This window comes from Betta splendens, chromosome 16 (genome assembly GCF_900634795.4).
Source record: "Betta splendens chromosome 16, fBetSpl5.4, whole genome shotgun sequence".
NCBI classification, from domain to species: domain Eukaryota; kingdom Metazoa; phylum Chordata; class Actinopteri; order Anabantiformes; family Osphronemidae; genus Betta; species Betta splendens.
This window is the reverse complement of record NC_040896.2, coordinates 6658755-6665627: the sequence shown is the minus strand read 5'-3', so window position 1 is coordinate 6665627 and position 6873 is coordinate 6658755. Positions and strand designations below refer to the sequence as shown.

General features: G+C 50.1%; 1 long non-coding RNA gene across 2 annotated transcripts; it reads left to right on the top strand.

Annotated features, from left to right (window-relative positions):
* Nucleotides 1–5040: 5040 nt before the first annotated feature.
* LOC114843328 (uncharacterized) lies at nucleotides 5041–6503 on the top strand. 2 transcript variants are annotated; one of them, XR_003783571.3, is made up of 3 exons: nucleotides 5041–5492; nucleotides 5713–5812; nucleotides 5898–6503. It is a non-coding gene; the product is annotated as an uncharacterized LOC114843328 (long non-coding RNA). The 2 variants fall into 2 exon arrangements; XR_003783572.3 differs by having other exon boundaries at nucleotides 5895–6503.
* Nucleotides 6504–6873: the final 370 nt, after the last annotated feature.

Below are 6873 nucleotides of genomic sequence, written 5' to 3'. Positions count from 1 at the left end.
CAGGCAGAGGTGAACAACAAAGACAAATCTGATTTGGAGTCTCCTCTGAGAAATTCATCTACGATGTTACCATCCGATATCGGAGGCACGGTTTCCTCTGTGTGCGTCAGGACAGAGGACGCTTTGAATTTTCCCAGGATGAGCCACAGAGACTGGATGAACAAGTGAAAATCGGAGTCGACTAAAAATAGATAAAACCCCCGACGCAGTAGATGGGAGCCAGGCTCCTCGGGGCCTGGCTCTCCGGCGCTCCCTGCCAGCCCGCGTAGGCCCGTGCAGAGCAGGCCCCGCTCCCCTCCATCTTATCGTTGGGCTCCACTCCCGCCTCTGGAAGGTCACGCCGTCTTCACGTCCAGCTCCTCTCTCCCCTCCCTCCCTCCCTCCGCTCGCTCACTAATCCTGATGTGTCAACATTGGCTTTGGAGCGCTTGTCAACATGAACGGAGAACGCACATATGGCGAACGGCGAGTCCACAGACACAAACAGATGGATCCCCTGACAGAGCTTTCAACATAAAGTGACCAGAACATATGCCTGTCAGCACACTCTGAGAATTAGAAGCCAGACTGAGCTGCGAGACAACTGGGTCACTGGAAAAAGAATTCATCTCAACACGAGACTTACTCTGACAACAGCAGCTCTTCAGGGAACCGGCGCCATCTCCCTACATCAGCCATTATTTATGAATTGCTCCGTGTGGATCTGGTCCAGAGGTCCAAATTAAAGTCTTTACGACCTCCACTATTTTTTTCCAGGCAGTTTGACTCCAACTACAGGAAACACATCAGAACTGGACTTGGCCTTGATTGGCTCCCTTCAATTGCAAAACTGCCTCTAATCAGGGTGGTTTGAAGTGAAAGGCCACAGCTCGGCCCGTCTCCCTCTCCAGATGTGGACTGCTGTGAAAAGACCTCACGCGGCTGCTTCCTTTCTCCCTCTGTTCCCTCTCGTTCCCATTTGCGGTTCTTAGTGAGGAACGACAGAACTACTGAGAAGCTACTGAAGCCGTTTCCAGAAAGGAGATGCAATAAACAGGAGTACAATTTGTGAATTGGAGTTGTTGTCCTGAAGTGAAGCCACAGAGATCTATCAATTCATGAAAACACATCTTCCTATTGTTGAGATTAGATGAGTGATTTTTATAGTAAATATCAGCCTCGGTCATTTGCTGAGTAGCAAACATCCAAAAAGGTTCAAGGTTTGGATGAGAAGAAACAAACCTTTGTGTAAACGCATGCTGTAACATGAAGCTGCTTCATGAATCCGGCCTGAAGGTAAACTGGAGATCAGGCTTTGTCCCAGTCAGCGCTACCACAGCACCCGGACCTTCCACTGTAGTTAACACTGCTCCGAGGCCTGCAGTTCCATGCATACATAATATATGAGCACTAATGACCAGCTTCACCATTACTGCAACGTGCAATTACCATCATAATGGTTTGCCATTTATTTGCTTCCACAGCAATGGGAAGAATTGGGTTTAATTAATAATGTGTTGGTGAGGCATTAATTGGAGGATGCGCTGTCACAGCTGTGCGGACGTCCCCCGCCTCGCACTGAGGGCACCATTAGGCCATGATTGCCAGGGCTGCCATGTTGAAATGTGACCCACTTTGAAGAGCAAACGAGGAGGGAGACGCTGCTGAAGCAGTGACACTGACAGACAAATGGAGGGTTTTAGGTGCTGCTACTGTCACTGCGTCGTCTCCTCTGACCGGACAGCGAGCTGCATAATAATGATGTTTAGGCTGTGATGCGCGTTTGGCTGTGTTGGCATTAGAGCGGAGCAGGAAATCATGACCTAACCTGTGTTTTCACTAACTCACTCACACCACAGGTGAGGTGGCGCCTTCACAGACAGGAAGCAGCAGGAAAGGAGCCCTGGATGCTTTGATTGGCTCATGGTCGGCGACGGGTGGAGGTGATGAGCCTCACACGCACTGACCGCTGTCACGGCGTATCTGCGGTTTCCACCCCCACGGGTCGACCCGCGACCCACACATCGACTCGGAACCGCTGCTGAAGCCGCCATTTGCATCTTGTGCTTTTGGTTCCGCCGCGGCCTCCACCGGCTTCCCTTCAACTGCTCCTCTCGCTCCAGCAGTTAATTGCTAGATTCTGCGCTGGACAGGTGGTTAAAGTGGACGCAGCGCAGCTGGAAGCTATTTGACGAGAACTGCGATTAAAGTTATGATAATAAAACCAAGCGATGAGATGACAGCAGCTGAAACGTGCGTCGGCTGCAGTCAGAATATTAATTGACTCCTTATTATGCAAATCAGTGACCTGCTGCACATTTTTGACACCGTTTGTAATCGCATTTTTAAATTGTCACAAAATAAACGAATGTAGACGGTAGTTCATTAGTTTGGCTCAGACAACGACTGTGGACACTCAGGTGGGACTGAACATTAATGTTGCAGCAGCCTGACACGACCCACACGACCTCCTAGTGCAGGTCTGTGATTACAGCCAAGGCGCCAGAACCGCATGATCACATCTCATCAGGCTTTTATTAAAGGCAAACACAAGCAGCCATGTTGTTTCCACCTGCTGACGGGTGACGGTCACTGACCTCATGGAGGCAATAAGCAGGCGGGTTCAGGGGGCGTCCACTCTGTCCTCGGAGCCGCGTGGGACCAGCTGCACCTGAGCCACGCTCCAACACGGGGTCGTGTGTCAGGATCACAGCAGCAGCAGCAGCGCCTTCATCGCAGCAGCCGCTCTCAAACAGCAGGAACAAAGAAGAGAATGTCAAGATGCTGCGAGCTGGACGGACTGCGCGCGTCGCTGGTCTGAGGCTGGTCTGTGTGTAAACCTCAAAGAGGACAACAAACACCTGAGGCACAAAGTCCACAAAGGGGAGAACACACAACGCTGACTTTAAGAAGCTGCTTTGCTCATTTACATCTCTCTCAGGTTTGTTCAGTGGAGGTCGGACATCTTCCAGTGGATGAAAGATGCAGATGAAATGTAAAATGTGTCTGATCGGATCCAGACTGGAGGAGGCACATGTTATAACGTTAATGTGGAAGGTGTGTCTGCTGCTGTACCTACTCCTATGAACACACGCACCAGAGCGGCGCTGGTTTGTCCCATGACCCATAAACGGGCCGCGGCACCTCCTCACTGAACGGCTGCAGCAGGTGGAGGATCGGTGTAAACGCAGCGCTCCCTTTCACCGCCTTTTTTACGGATCGGGGGAGGAAGAGCCTGGGGAGCGACGCCTGCTGGGTGGATGCAGGGTGAAGTAGTGTGGAGCCGGAACACGGGTCCAATTTGAACAAAAGGTGGAACATTCTGTGAATTCTGACATTGTCCTGACCTCTGGCTACAACACGGCCTTCAGCCGCTATAAACTCCCTCACAAAGTCAAGGTCAACAGCGATTCATAACACCTGCTGATATGTGGCTTCACCACACGCACCCGTCGACAGCGACAACACGTTATGAGTCCAGACAGTCTGTAAACACAGGGGAACAGCTTAAAAGCCTCAGTGTGTGTTCACGTGGGCATTCTGCGCGTCTGAGCCAACTGCACCTCAGTAATGACACACTTTATGTGTACATGTGACCATCACCTATAACTGGAACATTTAGCGCCTCGTGCATCATTTACGAGGAGCACTGAATGCTCCGGAGCATCTGCTGCCGCGGGCGTCCACGCGTGCGCCCTCGGACCCTCGGATCGGCGCCGGCGCCGTAATGGCTGCTCAACGGCGCCACAGTCGCCAGCGGTGCGTTTAATTGAACACCGTTAAACAGGCTTCACTGTCGTTGGGATGCGGCTAATTACTGGTCAGGGTTCGGTCTCACGTTCAGGCGTTTCAGGAGGAAGAGCGGATTCGGGACTGGAGGAATCGTGCCTTGAGCTCGAGCCTCCGGCAGCAGACGCCCGCATGCTCCCAACTGGCTTCCTGTTCGTCGAGGATCTGGTCAAACTTTGTCTGACTGTGCATAAATACCTTTAAAACTGTGTAATTTGTGAGGTAAAAGGATCAGTTCCAGTGTGTGCGATTGTGTTTTACTAAATCAGAATTTGCATAAAGAAATTAGGAGCTTCGGAGTGCAGCGTGCCATTTGGTGCCTTTATTTGTGCTCGCCTTATTTCCGGCGTGAGCAGCTGGCAACAACTGGCACGTTTCATCACCTGGGGCTTCAGAGCCGCCAAGGAGGGGTTGTTTCACACAGTTCTCACAAGGCGCTGCCTGAGAGGGAATCGTATCATCCACACTAACAAACTGCTTCCATTCCCCCTCATCGTGCTCCTACTGTGCAGCAGATATATTTACTACATTCTATACGTTTGGCCGGTGATTGGCTGCACAGCACTAGTGCCTCCAACTGAACTAAATGCAAGGCATGCAACTGTGTAGAAACGGAGGCAGGCAGGAAGTAGATGAGACTGTGTCTCAGTGCTCAGACGGCGCATTAAAGAGCAGCTAGCAGTCGTCATCCTCCTCACAATCACAGGCAGACGCCTGTTTCTTTAAAAGCAGGAGCTGCTTAAATGCCAGACGTTAAAAGGAGCAGCTGAAGCGTGCGAAGCTGAGGAGCGGCTTCGGACGTTATCACGCCATTCAATGGTCATTATCAGTGGTTATCAGCCCATACGTATGGGCCGGTAGGTGCCCATCTACCTGCTGGCAGCGGTGAATAGGTGCGGTAGATCGTTGTCAATGATCCGTAAGGTTGATCACGGCTCGGATGATTTAACCAGCAGAGTCAGTAGGGGCGCTGTTGAGCGGTTGTTGTTCCGACGGGAGGATCGAAGTTTTTCATTTTGATTTATTAGCGAGCATAACTTAGCAAGTAGCTAGCGGTATTGTGTTAGCTAACTGTAACCTGAACCCCCCACCCGTTATCCAGCCCTAACCCTAACCACAATAACCTCTAAAGCTGCTTAACATAGCAACTTAGCTAGCTGTTAGCTGTTCGCGAGGAGGCAGAGCAGACACCTACTGGCCCATTCGAATGCGCTGATAAGTTCTGATCAGCCCATTCGTAATGGCTGATAACATCCGAAGCGGGTGAGCTGAGAGGAAAGGCAGAAATGGAGTGTGTCTGCAGAGGTAGCGAGGCGTTCACTGTCTCCGAGCCTCCTGCTTCCACAGGCCAGTGATGGATGGAAGTCAGCAGATTGTTGCAGCTTCAGCCGACTCATCCAGGAATGTTGTGACATCTATTTCTAATGGCGTCCGTGTTCCCCGAGAATCAACCCTAACGCTGTCTGACAGAAACATATGTCTCCGTTGTGCCTGTGCGACTCGGCTCCGCACACTGAACTCCACTGGAGGTTTGGCTTCACAGGCTCAGACGAGCAGCGGTTCGGTCCTCATCCGCCTGCTGCTCGCGTGTAAAACACATTATTACTGGAAGAGGGGGGTTGGCATCGAAACCGCGCACATATGAATATAGATTCTGTTTCATGCAGGAGCTTCTGCAAAAATGCAGAATTTCAGGTCCAACTTTTCAAACAGCAACTTTTCAGGTAAGTGGAATAAATGACGACTGTGGGTTGAAACATGTATATTTAAAACTAATTAATTATATTAATGTAGAGAAAGTATGGAAAGGGTCTGTACCTGTATCTGTGTCTGACAACCCTGTAGAAAATAAAAGGGAAGATTGAGGACTCTCATCATCAGAAGTGGCTTAAGAGGCTGTCTGGGTCTGTTCCTCAACAACATTAACGACCGCGGTTGTTCCAGACTTTTGCTTTACAGCCTCCAGTTCAACACCACAGTCGTTCACCTCGGTCAGCTGGGACGTCGCAGCGTTGACTATTTGTTTGATCAGAAGACGACTTTGGTAAATAGAAAAGTCCCTTTTCATTTCTGTGTAACGTAAAATGTCAGGTTGGGGATTCAGGGTCATATTTATTGTCGCACAGCAGAGTTTTGGCATTTAAGACCAGGGGAAATGAGAAACGCCTGAAGATGGGAGTGTGTCAGAGGATGAGGGACGGCTGAGAGCTGCGTCTGGGAGACGTGGGACTGAGCACAGATCGTCTCTGAACGGCGCGCTGAGCCCCAGTTCTGTCCGGTGGAATCAGTCAGCGGCCGATGCTGCAGCTCCAGGTGTTCGCAAACACCTCCTGCGCGTGTGTGGAACACAAACAGTTGTTTACGCCGTCACATCTGTCAAGCTGCCACCTGGGAATTAAAGCTTTAGCTGTGAGCACAGACAGGAGCTGGCAGAGATCTGCAGACGATGGCTGGACCAGCATCCAGCAGCCGCCGCTACAGGGCCGACTGTAATAAGCCTGTAAGAAGCCTGTAATAAGCCTGTAAGAAGCCTGTAAGAAGCCTGTAAGAAGCCTGTAATAAGCCTGTAAGAAGCCTGTAATAAGCCTGTAATAAGCCTGTAATAAGCCTGTAAGAATCCTGTAATAAGCCTGTAAGAAGCCTGTAAGAAGCCTGTAATAAGCCTGTAAGAAGCCTGTAAGAAGCCTGTAATAAGCCTGTAATAAGCCTGTATTAAGCTTGTAAGAAGCCTGTATTAAGCCTGTAAGAAGCCTGTATTAAGCCTGTATTAAGCCTGCAATAAGCCTGTAAGAAGCCTGTAAGAAGCCTGTAAGAAGCCTGTAAGAAGCCTGTAAGAAGCCTGTAAGAAGCCTGTAAGAAGCCTGTAATAAGCCTGTAATAAGCCTGTATTAAGCCTGTAAGAAGCCTGTATTAAGCCTGTAAGAAGCCTGTAATAAGCCTGTAAGAAGCCTGTAAGAAGCCTGTAAGAAGCCTGTAAGAAGCCTGTAAGAAGCCTGTAATAAGCCTGTAAGAAGCCTGTAATAAGCCTGTAATAAGCCTGTAATAAGCCTGTAATAAGCCTGTAAGAAGCCTGTAAGAAGCCTGTAAGAAGCCTGTAATAAGCCT